The sequence below is a fragment of the Nylanderia fulva genome, unplaced genomic scaffold (genome assembly GCF_048542155.1).
Source record: "Nylanderia fulva isolate GAGA-0341 unplaced genomic scaffold, ASM4854215v1 Scaffold10, whole genome shotgun sequence".
NCBI lineage: Eukaryota > Metazoa > Arthropoda > Insecta > Hymenoptera > Formicidae > Nylanderia > Nylanderia fulva.
In genome coordinates this window covers 2,963,746-2,982,342 of record NW_028189193.1, presented here as the reverse complement: position 1 = coordinate 2,982,342, position 18,597 = coordinate 2,963,746, and the positions used below count along the sequence as shown (strand labels likewise).

The window sequence follows — 18,597 nt, the reverse complement described above, 5'->3', positions numbered from 1 at the left end:
TGAACTTTGTCTTCGTCGGATCAGCTTAACTTTCGGTCGTAAAATTTCACGAAATTCTAGTGCGGTTTCAGCGAAATATGTTTTCTGTGGTTCCTGACATTTTTCAGCTTGATCGATTACTGCCAGGTTATTGTATGTAGGAGACATAGCAGACGTTTCTATGAGTTTCCTTGAACATTTATGTTATCTGACATTTACACCGCCTAATTTACATTATGCGATGTATAAACATACACAACATATATTTTATGAAAAGAAATTTAAAACATTTTTTTAAAAGAAAGAAAGAAAGTATAATTAATTTTGAAAGGATTAGAGCTCGCATAAAATAATTTTTACTTTACTATATCTGTATGAAACACAGATTCGCAAAATTTTATTTGCATATTTAAAAATATAAACATAAAACTATATCTATATTTACCGCAAAGCTGCGTGATGTTCAATATATGCCGCGATGATACAATAAGAAAAAACTGATATGGCGAAATCACATTATGCGCTAGTAATCCGCGCCGCATTACGATGAATGCTGCATGTGTCTGCGGCTTTTCCACGTCACGGGATTCATGAATGCAAATATCCCAGGAATAAAGAGTCACGCACGCTCTTTACATCATTCACCTTTCTCATTTTCGTTCCGCGCCGCTTTCCAGACCACCCTTTTCTATCCCTTTCTTCTCCCTATCTCTCTTTTTTTATGTTACTTCTTCCTTATATCCTCCTCCGTAACGAGTCAAACTTTAAACCTGGATCCCTGGACTATGCACTATCCATTTTCGCGTTTATGATTTAATGAACGTAACTCCGCACCTTCCGCTATCGACAACAGTTCGTGCTTCTTCCCTCGGTAAATCTCCGGTGTACGCCTTATTATAAACTCTTTTGCGCGGCGCAATTTAAAAGTGTAGCTCGCGAACTTCGTCCTGTGAAGCTTCGTATTAAGCTTCCACTTTGAAAGCGGCCACTTTGAAACCTCGGTAACCGGTGGAAGTATCGTCCAAGTTTAGCTAATCGTTTCTCATCACGGACGCTGATAAATTATTCAATTATAACGCCTTCCGCTACCGAACAGCATATACTTTCAACATGAAGAAAAGAGAGAGAGAGGGCGAGAGAGAACGTATAATGATCTGCTGAAAATAATTATTCGAACATTCCTGGTTCTGGACGGATGTCGGTCTGGTCGACATCGCGTCGACAGTGCGAAGATTAAAGTCAGATTTCGAAATACTCCGTAATTCTCTGTACGTATTTCTCGCACGTAGTCGTAGTTTGATACATTTAACCTTCCCTTTGACCCTGCGCACCCTTTTAAGTACATCATTACGTATTCCCTTTTGTAATACTGGACTTTATGCAGACCACATTCGCAATGCCTTTCTATTCTTGATCATATCGCACGTTAGGTGTACAAAATGATAATTCTATCTTTGTTACAATTACAAATGTCTCTTCTATTGGAGAAATGCATGTAGATGTAATGAATGCACGTATAAATCAATTATCTTATTCACGTCTCAATAATTCATTATTAAAACTGATGAATCTTTTTCATGATATTACATCAAGAAGTCTTTCTTAATTATAAGAAGATAACACGAAATAATTTGTAATACATGAATCGATTATACGGAATTGTCTCGTGTTTATTCTGCAGTGTTTGTATTATCGATTATTTTGTTAATAGAAATATATAATGTATATCTATCCATTTCGTTCAATGCGAGTATTATAATCGAACGAATCCAGGGGTAGAGCGCGCTGGCTTTAATTGAAACAGAATCTATTTGCATTCCTCGGCATAGCTTTCAACGTGATCCTGTTAATATCGCTTTCCTCGTCGTGTTCACCTTTACTGTATACGACACTTTGTCCCAGTTCCGCGGTACGACGACAGAGAAAGAGGACGGAAGTTTCTGAATGTCGGTAATGAATATATGAATGTATAAGCGTGTCGCCGTTTGTCACTCAGAGATTGTGGATGTATCATTATGAGCGCACATATCAAGATTCCCATTTCCAGTGTCATTTAGAAACGTATTTAGCGACAGTATTGGCATTATTATTCTCGTGGAAGAGACTCGAGCCGATAAAAATCCTATGCCTTTTTGTCTCTTTTTATTCCGACTCCACTTTGCATTTTTTTTTTAAATTGTCATTTTTGATAATTACGCAAACTTGCCATCTTTGTAATAAAATAATTAATGACAATTCTCGACTAGTTTTTTCTAAAACCTAAATAACGAAAATTCTATTCGCGAATGAACAATGCGTAATATAGATGAATATTTGATCGTAATAGACATCTGTCCATCGAATCTACGATCTTGGCATCATCAATCGTCACTATATAGAGATAGAGATTCATTTATCGAGAGAAAGTTTAAATCAAACCACCATTACTCACTCACGACGCGGCAACTGCGACGGAGCATTTTGATTCACCAGAAGGCAATTGAAATTCGTTTCGTCACTGGCTTTTGCCCTTTTTGCAATTTACTGTAGGTATTTCAAGATTCTGAATCGGCACAATTTAGCGGTGCGCGAAAAAAAAAATACAATTCGTTTCGCGTACGTGGCAGGGCTTTTTAGAGATCCTCTTTTTTAATTTTCTACCTATCCTGCGGCAAACTCGACGAATGTAAATTTCTGTCGATTACGATTGGCGTACAAAAATGCGTTTTTCGTAAAATACGTTCGTAGTTTGTCAATCATGCGGAACAGCTTTCGAAAATTAAAAACGTAAAAAATAATTTTATTTTGCGGTCGATCGCAAATATAATTTATGGTACACTGGCAAAATCATTTAATTTACGATCGCGAGAATAACAAAGCGAAAAAAATACACGTGTAATTTTGGTTACCGTAGGCTGGAAATTGTCGTATATGAATTTCGACACTTTGTCCGAGCGAATCTTGAAAATTTTCAGGACAAAACGGATTAGCAGCGACCGTAGCCGAACGACGAAGGGGACGTAAATCGATTCCGACGTGCCCCTAAATTCTATTAGCGCGCCAACTCCGATTGCATTCTTCAAATGGAAATGGGGGGAACGAGATTTTCGCGACGGGAAAGTGATTTCGACAAAGCAAAGTCGTGCCCGGGCGTGTGATTAGATTTTACACTCTCGCTTTACTTTTACGAATGTTCGCCGTTGTCTTCGTTGTATCCTTAAACGAAGTCGTTTCCAGCCGTAGTGCGGGAAGCGATATCGGAAAATAAATTTTGCGTAATCGCGTTTCGACCGTGGAGAGTACCGTGGCTATTAAACGCAGGAAATTCTTGTCCTGGTCTGGCAGAGAACTAACAGGACCATTTCCCTTTCCAGTTTAAACTGCCATTTATGAAACCGTCTGCCGCGGCGAACGAGTGTCCTGGTTCCTGTTCTATCGTTGATGATTTATTCAATCGCGGGCGCTTGTCGATATTTATCGTTCCGCAGCCGTTCCGAGGGGACCAGACACACTCTCGGCGAGATAAATCATATTATCGTAGACAAGTAGCGTCCACTACGTGGCAATCTGCACTCATGCCAAAATCTGCGGTCGTATGAGCGTGGAAATCATATTAGACTGATACCATATTGCTTAATAGCGATCATCTGCTTTGGCGAGCATCGATTGAATTTTTCATGTGGTCCGTTATAGAACAAACTCGTTGTTATCTTTGAAAATGTTCATCATTTTTATAGTTTTTCTCTTAAATAATTTTCAAGAATTTTTCATCGTGGAAGGAAGCGAGAGTAAACAGATTAATTTTTATCCTCCTCGCGCTAAATATCCATTCTAAAATATATATCCCGCGTTTCTACGTACGCTCTTTCAAATTTTCGGCAAGATCTCGAGTTACAGCGAAATGTATAACATGCAAATGCGATGAGATGTTGAAGCGCGCAGACCTCGTATAGAACGACGCATCATCGTCGAAGGGTTAATGTGAAGTTGGCGAGTTTCCCTCAGAAACTTTAGACCAGACAGCCTCCAGCGTCATCGCGCGAACTAAAGCGAAGCCTCGCGAATTCTCCAAGGAAACGCTCTCTCCCGGAGAAAGTCTCTCCCTCGCGATAGGAAGCGCAGGCAAATCCTATCCGGATGGAATAGCCAAGGCAAGTTGCTGCAACGATTGAATGCACGCCACGCTCGATTATTTAAGCGCGCGCGCCCGAGATTTCCCGGGCGCAAGTCGAGAGGATGGCGCGGAAGATCGACGGGAAACGCTCTCGCATGCTGCGAAGACGGTGCTGGACGTATAGCGCGCCAAGGAAAGGAGCGTGTGTCTGCTGACGCCGCGCCGCTTCGTCGAGAGCGATATCGATTTCGACCTGTCGAGCGTGAGCGATTTAAACTCGGAAGACGGAGAAGATAACGTAAGTCTCCGTCTTTCAATATATATATATATATATATTTCGTTTTTCTCTCTTTTTCTCGCTCCATTCTTGTCTGTGCTCCGCGAAGTCGATCGGATTCACGAGCGCCAAGGAGTATTTCTATGATTTACTCCTTCGACTGACGCTGTCGCATCCTCGGCGACGACGCAGCAACGCGATATCGTTTAGATTGTCATAATGGGATTGATTTTTTTTTTTTTTTTTTTTTGCTAGGTATTCGATTTAACGCAACAGGATCAAAATGGAAAGATGATCAGGATTTCATCTCTATCGCATTATGAAGTTTAGGCTTGGAAAAATAAAAGTTTTTCAAAGTTATATAAACTATTATAACATTTAATATTTTTAATATATTTGTTAAATGTTGAATATTAAAGTTTTTTATATATGTATAATATTTTTATTCAATTTTTAAAAATATTTAATTTATATTTAATGTATATTTACATATATATTAGCTTTTGCTAATTGCAGAATTGTTCGCGAAAAATTAAAATTGTAATATATTTTCACACCCTTCGGAATATTTTTGAGATTAACTATATTTTTTGAGCGTTATATCTATCCCACGTCGCATCAAAATGATATTGCATAAAAAAGGGTTTGGTTGTATCCGCTTACGTCGACAGTTCAGAATCTTAAAAAAGAGATAAATCGTTAAATCTACATTTTCAAAAATATTATTCCGCAAATATTCGCGCGTTAGATGGGACTCCGTCCAACCATTGCGGCTACTTTGCGGAACCGAATATCGATTTCGTGTTGCACCGGCAGATATCGAAAATATTGTCGTTTGTGGCCGAAGAAGCGAGTGGGCAACGCGATTTGGAATTCCAGGTAAATAATCACGCTATCCCAGTTCCGGTTCCGGTTGCAAAACATTTTACGTGGAAATTCCACGCGTGACAAGTATTGTGTCCTTCGGAGAACAATATCGATTTCGTGCCGTCTAGCACGAAACGATTTAAGTTTCGAAAACAGAGGCGTTTATAAAGCCACCGTATCGTTCTTCCGCAGCCGCGGAATCAGCCCGCGTGTCGGTTAAAAAAAACCCCACGTTCACTTATCTAAACACTTTTAAAGTGCCCTGTTGACTCCGGTATCACCGAAACGGTAAATAAAGTTGGAGAACGACGGTGCATATAATATCGGTAAACGACCGGTTACATCAGTTGCTCCGATCTTCCAGTTCTCTTTTTACAGAGAGAAATTTTGGATAGTTTCAGAGAGTGTGCAAACGCGTTCGGCTCATATCTACACGATTATAGGGGATGTCATTACGGCGCCGCAGTGTCTCTAATCAGCAACGGCGATCTTTCGATATCTACAGAAACCTCCACATCACGCGAATGCGAGCTATCGAGGTTGTGGGTCACTGCAGGTAATCGTGACGTAATTAATATGCGCGTTCTAAATGAGACATTGGCAGTGATAGAGCTATAAAGTATACATATATACACTTTTAACCAGATCTCGATCATATATGTTCTATCTCAACGAGAGCGTCTTCTTTGCAATTAAAATCGTTCGTCGCAAATTTTCTTTTCGCGCGCGAATCCATTTCTTAGATAATTGCAGGCTATTTTCTCCTCATACATTTCCTCTTAATACCGAGTTATCCATTATGTCTTCTTGACCGTCCGCTTCGAATCTCCGCGCTACAAGAATGAAAATATTTCCATAACCGGCGGATATAATGCCCGTGCGATTTTCTTACAAAACACGACGATGCATCAGCTTTATAGCTGTGTTAGGGGATTAACTTGGCCAAGGGAACGTTATACGCGTGCGTTAATGGACGCGATGGCTGATAACGACTTCCTGTCTAGCATCTTCACGAACCGGCATCGCGCCCGGAAGCGGTTCCGCGGACGATATCGCTTCCCGACATCCATCGAGATTCCTCTCCGACAACGTCGCCTTTAAAACAGTATATTAGGCCGAGGGTTATAAATCAGAGTGGCGGGGAGGGTAGCAATGGTGCTTCGTGATGGTTGGTGGTGATGGTGGTTGGTCGTAGTAGTGCTTAGTAAGTAAGATAGTATGCCTGGCCCCGTGTTATATGTGTTACGTTTTACATGTCTACAGGATGTATCAGAAGCTCGCGCGTTTCTCCTCTCACGAGATTTCTCGAGGAATCTAGAGCCAGGTTTTTCCTAGCAAGATTTTGAATCTTTTATGATATTAAGCTTCAAATATATGTACATATAAAGCACAAACGAATAAAAAGAAAATTACAATATATATTATTTATCCATTTCTTATTTATTACTCTTGCATTTTCGCGCTATATCACTTTAAATGTTAAGTAACGTCGTGAGAAAATTTATTACCGCAAAACCGTAGAAGAACTTGCTCGCGAAAATTTATCATGCTACTCTAGAGTATCTACCTACGAGATTACGCGCGACTTCTGACGCATCCTGTACATACATACGACGCAGGTAGAATGTTAGCAAGCTGGAGTCACGATAGCCTGCTGCTACAATATTGCTTTTCCCTGGCGTTAGGCCAACTCCTGTCTTCGACGAAGAGAGAAGAGGAGAGAAGGAAGAAACGCGTGGGAAGGAGATGGACGGATTTAAGATTGGAGGGGAGGAAGCAGGTGGATCTCTATCGCAGTGGATAAGCTCTATGTAGAGCTCTTTTAATCTGCGTGCCACTCCTCTGTAATATTTTTTTTTTTTTTTCATCTTTATCTCTTTTTCCCCCTTTTTCGATACTGCGTTAAACGGTGTCTTATTCCGCCTTGGCGAGCATGGCCGCCCTTCAATCTTCGTCTGTCAATCGCCGGATTTAACCACAGCCTCGGAAGCATCAATGGAGGATGATAAAGGGAAAGATTATGGAGCGGATACGTTTCCCCCTATCGCGAAGAGATTAGATTCGAACGGAGGTTCGCTTTTAAGAAGCCGTGAAGCGATCTTATCGCATCGCTCGTAATGGTTGTCTTTCACGGAGATGTGTTTCATAAAGCCGTGGAATGTATACTTCGCCATTTGTCTCGCAAATTCGTAGCAATTCCAGCATCGTTTGTTTGCGATAACATTTTATGATAGTGAATTTCTAAATTGAAAATAAAACTATTTTGCAATGAAGAAGAGAGGAAAATTGTATTTTTATTAGACGGGATTTAATCCGCTCATAAATGTACAGACATATAATACGAAAATATGATAAAATTATTCCGACCAAGATGCTTTCTAGGAACCTGTGAATTTTCGAAGTCGATTTACACTGTCCGGAGTTGGAGGCTCTTCGCGATTTCCACGATGTTACGTCAAGCGCAATGAACTCTTGAAATTATTCTACGATAAGTTATTTGAATAATCGTAAGTTAGTTAGAGGAAATTTATGAAACGAGTGTGAGATTTCGTCGTTGAACTTCGCGAAGCAACTGACTATGATTCTTGACTTGTACGGGGTTCTCTGCCAAGGATTTATCACCTACTTTTCGTTGAAACAGGAAATTTCAATTTCGTGAAATATTTCGAACGATTTATTTTTCCGAGATTCACAGATTTTTAAATTTAAATATCAATACATTTATCAGCTTACATTTTAATCGAAAAATATTGTAGAAAATTATGTCAAAAGTTGAACAGTAAAATGTCGAACGAGTTTGAAAACGCGACGCAGAATTACACGGTTCTCCAAAACACTGTATACATATTTTCCAAAGTATCTCGCGCAGAGGTGGCGGAGCGGAGATAATACTAATTGGCGCGCAACGCCTGTTTTTCTGAACGAGCACGTAGTGACGGATGTTGCAGCAACGTGTAACATACGGATCGGGTCTAACGATAAATTGCGCCAGACGCTGTCTCTAACGAAAACACCACGTTTCCGTGAACATCGGCCCGCATACCGCATACATACTACAACCGACGGCTCTCGCCTTATCCTTCTTCATTACCCGGCCCGAACTTTTCGGCTGAATTATATTTTCACTGCGGTTCCACTTCGCTCGGAAACGCCGCCGCGAAAACAGCCTGGAGATGACCGCAGACTCGTTACTCTCCCGTAGTGGCGACTCTCTAACCAATCCACTAAATTCCATCGCCGCTGTTGTTTTCTATTTATCGCGACCGCGGGGAGTGGAAAAAAAGAAACCGGGAGTCCGGTTACCAAAAGGGGATAGATTGGAGAACGTGCAAACAGTGTACGTGGAATGGGATTGAAAATCCAGTGGGAAACGTGTCGAATACGAGGGAAAATCGGCGGGACTGGCCGGATCGGGAAAGAGACGACGATCTCTCGTGGCGATGGCTGATCGGCGTCATCCCTAGGGACGATCTGCTACTGGCCGGGTTAACCGATGCAGAGTACGACGCAGCGGGGTATCCTATTGCGACCAGCTTGAAAATCACTCGAGTGTACCCAGGCCGGTCTGCGGTCGTTCATTGGACGTTATATCTGCAGTATTATATAGATGCACACGTGTACACTCGCACATGTATAAATACAGGGACGCGTATGTAGGAACACGAGACAACGATGCTTCCGGATCACCACGGGAGGGTTCAGAATAGGTGGATGAGTATCGGTGTTAACGTCTCAGTGGACACGCCATGGCGCTGTCCGTTCTAACCGATAACGTTGCCAACTCGTTAGGAATGAATGAACTGCGCCAGGTTGGGGAGGGAGTAAGAAGGGGATGGGTTCAGGTGGCGCGAGGGTCAGAGACAATAGAGTCAGCCAGCGACAGCCTTCGTTTGAATGCGCTTCCCTCTTTCGTCCTCGGAACTTTGTCAGCGCGCTTCGTCTTCAATTACTCCGATACCTCGTAATTAATCTCGAGAGCTCGGAAGGTGTTTGCTACAGCTCGTTATACTTAGGGGGTGGGACAGAATCGTCGTGGCGGAAAAGGGCGAGAGCGAGGGAGGAACCTCGAAACGAACGTCGCCTTGAGAAGCCAAGACGTATATAAAAGACAATCGGGCGTGTAGATGAGAAAAGGGTTCTCGGTGAGGGATGATTTTACTTTGAGGCCGACCCTCATCGCTGGAGTAATCAAAGAGCGTTAATCGTCCGTGACGAGATTAATTTGATTTTATTGCGCCGCCTCTCTCCTTTCTATTTACGACCGATTATCGACGTAGATGGTATTTTGGATGTATCTTTCGCTCGTGTTTCTGGATGATGCTTCGTCTGAGAGAAGGCTCTTAACGTAAGCGGATCTGGAACAACTTCCGCGTGAACGTAAAATGGAAATAGGTACACGTATATATATATATATATATATATATATATGTATATATCGATGCTCCTCGTCGATGGTCTGCCGTTTTTGAGAATTGCCAGGGGCATGAAGTATCTCGGGTTACGTGCAAGCGGGTTAAGAAATAGCCTTTAATATTCATGTGTAACTCGAGATATTGGCCGACGAGGCCAGTCACCGGGTCAATTGTAAATTCAAATCACCGTTAAAGTTTAAAGCGAAGCAGTAGCAGAAAGGGAGAGAGAGAGAGAGAGAGAGCAAGTCATGGTTCTTTAAAGGAATGTTCAAAGAAAATTATAACTTTCTCCATCGATACATTTCTTAACTGTTCGTCTTTTTTTTTTTTTGGTCAAGTCAACCCGTTTAAAGTTTTTCCGCGAAAAACTGAAATTTCGTTTCGTCTTATCATTCTTTTCAAATATGCACGATCGTTCTCCTTCTAGGACGAACGGCGAACAACTTATCGTTATCCCGATAAGGCTACTTTTCTCGGATGCTCCGTCTACCGTGAGAGTAATCATGTCACACGATCGTAAGAACTTTTGCCTCAACCGTAGATCACTGTAAACCACTGCACGTGACACGTCCCGAAACTTTACAAAACTTTCGTTTGCCCTTAAACTGGCGCGCGGTATTAAACTCCGTCGTAGTCCGGGATAACGATAGAACCCGGAATCGATCGGCGAGTCAGGGATGGCGCCAAGACGACTGCGGATCCAATCGTCGTGTGATTCCCCTTGCTCATAGATCGCTATCGCGGTGCACTAACATTAGATCCTACATCCCGAAAGTGCGACTCGCCCGGAATCGCTCGTAGAAACGCGACCGCCGCGCTTCCCGAAGCGGAATAAACTCGGAATAAACCGCAGCATAAGCTGTCCAACTTCCGGCGAATAATCAGTATAAGGACGTTTACTATGTACTTTGCGCCAGGGGCTAGATTTATTTAAGTCGGTTGATATAACAGTCTTAATTGGATATCGTGAATTGTGTTTGACTTGGTGTTTGACTTGATGCCTAACGATTTCACTCCTTCGCGATGTTAAAATTACACAATTGCTAATTACTATTTATTATGAAATCCTTCAACTTTGATATTTAAAATTTCATCTAAATTTAATTTGCGGACTATAAATATATCGAGGGATAAACTCACAAATATTTATATGATTTATTTGATCTTATAATTCTCATGCATAAAATATGTCATCGATCTTTCTCCATTCCGGGACACAAATTCAGGCAACAACTCTTTTCGTCAGAAAACGATTGTCGGCGAAGAGAGAGAGAGAGAGAGGCGGACGAGTCAGACTCCTGTGAATGCTTCATAAACTTTTGGGGCGGAGACGGCAAAGTGATCCTGAGCTTTGGACGAGAGAGATCCTCGACGACGTGACGGAAGGATGTTGTAAGCATTGTCGCCGCAGGTTTATATGATGGATAGACGCGGACGAGAAATTCTGGGGGTCTTCGAGTTTCCCGTCGCTCAGCACCGCTTGATTCCCGAGGTGGAATGCGCGGCCCCTTAAAAACGGGGGCTGCGGATAAACTCGAGTAATTTGTCACTTCGCCGCCGTCTCCTGTACAACGACGGCACACCCTTCATCGTTCGCGTAAAAAGCGACTCGCTTTCTTCCCCATCTCATCCCTCCTCGCATTCCGCGTAGCGACGAGATATGACTTTCTGCTCGCGGCAGAAACAAAGAAAAAAGCAACTACATCCACCGAGTAGAAAGTCATTTCGCTCCGTTTCCGTGTACGGTTGTTTCGCGACCAATCATTCTCTCTTCATTAGAGTAGCTAGGCTTCCTTTAATTCCGTTCATCATTATATAATTTGGAGATCTTAATATTGCAACCTATGACATATATGTGACATATGTGTTGAATTTTTATTTTTAAAACTAAAGTTTTAGTCGTGATTTTATTAATTTTGTTTGATAGAATTTGCATTTTATCTAAAAGCACATTGTCAATTTGTATCAATTATTGTGAAATTTTCGTCATTCACAAATTCGAATTATTTTTACGCTCAATAAGAATCTAATAAAATCTAAAGCCAAAATCGGTTCGCGACATACGATAGCTTTACAAAAATCGAAAATCTAAAGTTACCTTTGTTATTTGTGCTTCTTCTTTTCTGGAGCTATTTTCTTCTTTCTTCGACACGCGCGTCATCGTGCCAAAAATAGTTGAGTCAAGATTACACGTGATACCAACCATATCATATCGATTTTAGATCGTTATATTTTCTGAAAGAAATCTAGACATTCTATCGTTCTATCGTTAATAACGAACGCAGATGAAAGAAGGGAATCTCGTCGCAATTGTAAGAATTTTTCTTTTATCCTGTTCATTGTCAGAAGAGCGCAATTATGTCGCACATGTGTAGGTATGTGAAACGCAAGAATAAGTAAAAATTACATGCTACAATTTGAAGGCCCTCCTCCTTTGTAAATTGATCCAATTTTTTTTATTTCATCAATCTCTTCCCTCATTGTTGAATTTGCCCCATTTCTCTTAAGAGGTTTATGTAAATAAGGAATAAAGCGCGTAAACGCGCGTTCGCGTTAATCTGTGGGAACAAACTAAACGCAATTATAGACGATATACGGTGCTTGTGGTGTTACGAACCGCGGGCTATTACGAGGCTAACGTGTAGTTAAAAGCTTCATTTAGTATCAATAAAATTGCAGTAAAATTTGAAAAGTAGTTCGTACAACAATATATCTATATTGTATTTTATTATTTTATTAACGACTCGACGCGATTTTATTCCGACACAATTCTGAACTTTTATTCGAAATTACCCATCAATTGACCCAGTGCCTAAATTTCACAAATGCTTCGCGTGTCCAACTAGGCGGTTCGGATCGATATTGGCTTACGGCAACGCTTGTGGTCCGAAAACACATCGATATATGTATGTATGGATATGCACATATATGAGTTACGTAAGGTAGGGGCAGCAAGCTTGCAAGTGCGATCAAACGTTGCAATTAAATAGCCACCCCCATCTGCTATCTCATCGTAAAATCTAACGTACGACGCTCGCGCATCTATACTGTGTACCTATTCGCGGGCACGAAAATGCACGTCGATTGTACACTACATGCCGAATTTCGACTTTGATCGATATTGCTTACCCTATCCGCCGGCGAAGAATAATTCCGCCGAGATGAACAATGAAATGTAATTTAACCGGTCGATATAAATTAAAATTGCATAGAGTGCTCCTGTCAAATCTTTTGTAAAAATTGATTAATTAATTAATGGATTAATTAAGAAATAATTAATGTACGGTATCGTGAAGCTTATAATATGAACGTAATCGGACACGTCGAACAAATACGATATAATTTTCCATAATAAAGCTCGAATATATTAAATATAAAAATTCATGTAGAAAGTGAGCTATTAATCTTAGATGAGCCAAAGAAAGAAGAAACGCGAGACGTTCGATAACGTAATTTGAGAATATTTCTACATAATTTAATCATTCTTACTTATCCACTTCCGCTTCGGCTTTTATATATTAACCCATTTCCTACTTAAATTTTTTATATTTAATTTTCTATAATTTTCGGCTATAAATTTCCGCAGCAACCGACAACTGAAAGTACTAGTTTCGTCCCTCGTTACTTGAACCATTAAAATATCTTTTCCGACTACGACGGCCACCTCTTTTCTTGCCGTCGTAATTCGCAGCGTTTTCCCGCAATTTGTCTTGCGAAAGACAAAAATAAGGAGTACGTTGCCCGAGTCCGTGGTGCGAGGTAGCTCGTAAGAGCTAGAGTTATCGTAGATAACGGGGGCATGGTGGACGAGGGTGCGAGCCCCGCAAGATGGGACACTCGTTTGTCATCGCTGAATAATCGCGGAGAACGGCGCGCGAGAGAGGGTAACATGGCATGCAAAGGGGTGAGTGAGAGTCACAGCGGTGGAGGACGTTTAAATGTACAATGGAGACCATTTACCCTCGACTCTTTCGCAGCGGTTCGCTCATCCCTGACCGCGCTTCTCGTATGGGTCAGAAGAAAGTGCCTCGTGGAGGGTTGGAATTCGCTTCATTGATGCAGCGGTGTCCGGTATTCACATGAGAGAGAGAGGCTATCGCGTAGCTATACGTTTACGGCATAAAACCATCGTTTTCTCTTTTTTTTTTCCTCTTTTGTAAGCCCGTCGAGTATGCATTTTGATAATACCTGGAGTTGCGAAATATATGCGACGAAGTAACGATACAGCAGCGACGACAGGCGTGATAAAACCAGCAGCATCTTCTACCTGTATTTCCGAACATCAGCGTGTTTTTGTTACGCACTAATGCGATATATTCCACCGTCCTTCTCGCCGTAATTTATCATTGTCCGTGCGCGCGTTCCTTTAGCATGCTGCCGGCAACAGCGTTTTATCGCGCGAGACAATGAATACAACCTAGTGTAAAGTAACTAAATTTATTATTCTTATCGACTAGAACGCTATTCCGGATATACTCTCTCGCAGTATCTTTTTTCTTCTCTTTTACGTTTTACCTCCTAATTTTTTAGCTTCACCGAAACGTGTCAACTAATGCGCCAGAACTTAATTTATTTTATATTTATCGATACTTTACGTTCACGCTTTTATAGCATTAACACGTTAAAAAAAAAAAAAAAACAGATTTTTTCTTGTACAAATTTAAATAATTTATATTGAAATTTGCATATCTTTTCTTCCTTATTTATTGATTCTCTCCACTCATTCTTGTTGTATTACTTTCATAAATTTTATATCGCAAACTTTTTTTCCCTATCGAAACGTCCGCTTCAAAGAGATCGAGATGATTTTTCTCCTATCTCGAAGATTCTCAAAGATACGCGTTTCTTCCATAAATTGAGATTGATCGTACATACGAAGTCAGTCCGTCAGCACGTAGTATTACGAGATGTTCGACGACCTGATGTGTCGTACTACTTCCACGGCTTCGTAACGGCATCGCAACGGATATCGTTCGCCGAGTTTCGCAATCTGATTTATGACAGCCGGTGATCGCTTACCGTCGTATCCCCGGGCATAAGAGGGGCAGCAATTCGTATCTGCCTTCGATTTGATGGGCGTTGGCACGACGAATCTCCGAGATGCTCGTGTAAATTTTAATAACTTAATCTCGCGAAAGCTCATTAATAAAGAATTAATATTATCGCCGCGCGCGCGGTGAACTTTCTTTAAAGGATTAACTTCTTTAAAAGAATTTATTAGAGACTGTATGTATTTATAATAATATAATATCTCAAGCAGCTTGAAACGCGAGCGTGCATCGATGCTATAAATATTGAAGTTCGGCAATTTATTCGAAAGATAAATTTTCGGCTATATATTCAAGTGACTAATTAATCAGGGCGCAACGTAATTATGGTAAGACGCCCACCGTGAAGAACGACCGTTGATCTTCCCTCATCTCGGCATCAATAATCATTATGTGAGCCTCGCTATGCGATGGAGCAAGAAGATGCGGCGCCATCCGTTCTAATTACTCAAGATGAGCGGAATATCAACATTTGTGCATCAATGCGAATCCGTTCGGTCGATGCGTCGCGTATATTATACATATATATATATATATATATATATATATATATATTTCATATATATATGTATATACCGGCATTGGTCAGGGAAATGGCAGCATCTCGAATTATCCCTAAGTGATGCAATCTGTAATGCTAAGCGCCTCTTCAATGAGAATGCGGCATGTGACAAAGGATTTTGTCCCGAGGCTGTCATATATTCTGGTAAGATTAATCATAACTGATAAATCCTCTCCAAGATTTGTATTTCCATTCGAGGTTGCGTTTGGAAACTGATAATTTAGATAAAAATATAAGCAATATCTGAGAGTGTCGAGAATAAATTGTAGGAATTCTTCAGAAAAAGATAAAACTTTAATGAAAGTATCTCGCATATACATAATATATTTGTAGATTAAAACAATGTTTTCTTATTCTAAATATTCTAAAAACAAGGAATAAATTAATATACTGAAATGTGATATATATATATATATATAAATGATTATCTCTTATGCCTTTTTCAGTGCCTTTTGAAAACTTACAATCGGGAAATATTGGCTCGTAAGATTAAATCCGCGATGAAACTCTTTGAAAGATTCAATTATTCTGTCTTTCTTCTAGCGCGCCACTGACGTGCAGTTATTAAATATTTTTTTTTTCCGTTCAATCGATAAGCACGCGATTTCTTTGATCTGTCTTTCCCGTTTGCAAGGGCTGCAGATTTTAATACGTTACCATCCTCAGGGTTCTATAAACTCCATTTTAATCTTCTGTTTCGCTAACGGGGTCCGGCTTTCTTTTCATCCATCCACGCTCCTTAGCTGTAACAGAGACTCTTTTTGCGACGCAAATATGATTACGTCGAAAGAAAAAGAAACTTACAATACAGGAAGGGGAAAATGAAGTGAAATAACGTCCTATTTATTATGCTTAACCGTTAATACATTAGGGTCGACCTGAAATTTAGCGAGTATTATAAATTTATGCGTCGTGGCGTGCGTCGCGCAATCATTTTTTCTTTAACCATCAGAATCTTAATGTACTGAAGGAGGCGGAGATAGATCGATAGATAAAGGATTCCATTTGGGGGATAACTCCGCCTAATGACAGGCATGATGAACTGCTACTTTAAAAATTGCGCATTTCGGTCACCCTTCGTATATGACTGCAACGACATCCATCTTCTTATCGAGACGTGTAATGATTATGAACATTATTTATTTGATGTATCTAAACGAAACGCGATGTAATATGGTTATTGATCATCAGAAGGGATTGCCATTATTCCATTATTAATACATTTCATTTCTGATATACACGGATATGTCACGTGTAATTATAGCGATGCGCTAATCAATCTAAAACGGGATTCACGTTCCGATCAATTTTATGCGATGCATCACAAAAATAGTTTACTCGTTAACGTTGTAATTTCGTGAATGCCAAGAACGATAATTTTCTGAATAATGAAAATAATTGTAATAAATTTTGACGATTTGTTTCGCAGAAAAAGCTTAATGTCGATTGACAGTTGTCAATTTAATCTCATTTACGGAATAACGATCAAATTGAGAATATAATTTATATTATATTTATGTTAAAGAGTTGGGAAGAGAATTTCCAGTATTCATATTGCAGCTGATATCGACAAATGCATTTGTCACAATTTTATTTGATATTCGACAATATTCGTTCTCGTATTATTCCCAATACACATAATAATAATATATGTAACTGTACTTCTATATCGAGAAACTTTTCTTTGGACATAATCGCGTGATTCCCCAAGGTTTCCGTGAAGGAACCGCATCGATAACCTTACACACGTACAATCATTAACTATCCGCCTCCATCTTCCCTTCTCCTTCCCTCGACGATAGATGTGTTATTTATGGCGGCCAACGCGTCTCGAATCAATTGAAACGAGGAGCCAAATCGCGTCTCCGTCCGGCCATTTGCGAGCGACGGTCAGGACGGCTGTTTCGGATCGAAGGGGTCGTTTCTTACGGGTTGTTAGCCCCGATCCTACGAGCCATTACCGACATTACGTTATCTCGGCCTGCTCCCGAATGTTATCGTTCGACTTCCCACCCACGCTTCCCTCTCAATCCCTCGACTTCCGTTTACTCTGCGTCGCCTTCGTCGAACGCCTCCAATACCTCGTCGGGCTGTTGCGCCACCCTAGTTAATCTCCGTTGCATGACTGCAAGCTCGTCATAAAGCACGCGCGCTCGCACTGATACACACGCACATGCGATCCTTCCGTATCCGAAGGTACAAGATTTAACCGCGCCTCAAGGTAGTCAAATAAGGAAAGGCGATTTTAGAACAAGGTACGATAAAAGGAGTCTTAGACTCGGTACATTATCAGTTATACGACTATTAGTTATCCTGGATAGACTCTCCATTATCTTCTTTCCAGTGTTTGCTGTTATTTAAATTAAATTATATAGATGGAGTTTTGCTGTCATCTTATCTTTATATATATACATATATATGTATAATAAAAATATGTACTGTCTGTATTAAATTATCTAGAATAGTGTTCGGATAATTTGGTTTAGAGTCATAGCACATAAAAATATTTAAATATTATTATTAAGTGGCAGAACTTGAGAAATAAACAATAAACACTTATAAATAAAAATATAAATATATTTTTATATCCCTTTTATAAAGTACATTTTTTAATAACTGCTTGCATTAAATATTATCAAACAGCAGAACTTGAGAAATAAGCAATAAACACTTATAAATAAAAATATAAATATATTTTTATATCCCTTTTATAATGTACATTTTTTAAATAACTGTTTGCATAAGCAATCTTAAAAATAATATTAGCTAGAAGCTATCTAGATATATTTAAAAGAAAATTATCTTTACATCTTATTAAGGATATATATTCATCTCATTTTTACCTAGCTTGACACTCCAATTTTAAAATCATCTAAGCACAACACTGCTTTTTTCTCTTTTTTTTCCTTCTCCCAGCAGACAGATGTAATCTGCTGCAGCCTTATGGCAAGTTCGCACAGGCTGAAGAGGTCGGTCTCGTGTCAATGGTCGATGAATCCATCCTCGCGCGGTTTATCCGAGTAACCTAACACGATACACACGCGCTGTCGCCGTCGCGCTCGATGATTTATATTACGACGGGACCGCGTCGCGGGTATTTCGTCGAGCTTTTTTTTTTTGTCGTCGACATTATGCGCGATATTGTAATGCACGACGTTGCTCCTCTGCCGGCGACGCCGAGATACCGGATTTGAATTATATCGGCCCGGTCGTTGACTGCTCCCTTGTCACGCGCTTCCCTTCCGCCGTTAAAGTGGGATAAATCTCTTGCTTCTGCTTGCCTAAATATCCGTTTCGCTGTCCTCCATTTCCTGTAGACAAAAACAGTTACTTGTAATCGAAACACGAACTGGACGCAA

The 18,597-nt window shown here is 40.4% G+C and overlaps 1 protein-coding gene and 1 long non-coding RNA gene across 3 annotated transcripts in view; one reads left to right on the top strand and one right to left on the bottom strand.

The window, feature by feature from the left end:
- Positions 1 to 18,597, top strand: part of sfl (N-deacetylase and N-sulfotransferase sfl) — a 263,272-nt gene that overhangs the window by 2,341 nt on the left and 242,334 nt on the right. The window lies entirely within an intron of this gene.
- Positions 17,809 to 18,597, bottom strand: part of LOC114936982 (uncharacterized) — a 136,987-nt gene continuing 136,198 nt past the window's right edge. The window contains exon 6 of one of the 2 annotated variants that reach the window (XR_014924632.1): positions 17,809 to 18,549. This is a non-coding gene — a long non-coding RNA (uncharacterized LOC114936982). The remainder of the gene's footprint in view (positions 18,550 to 18,597) is intronic. The other variant, XR_014924631.1, reaches the window with a different exon arrangement.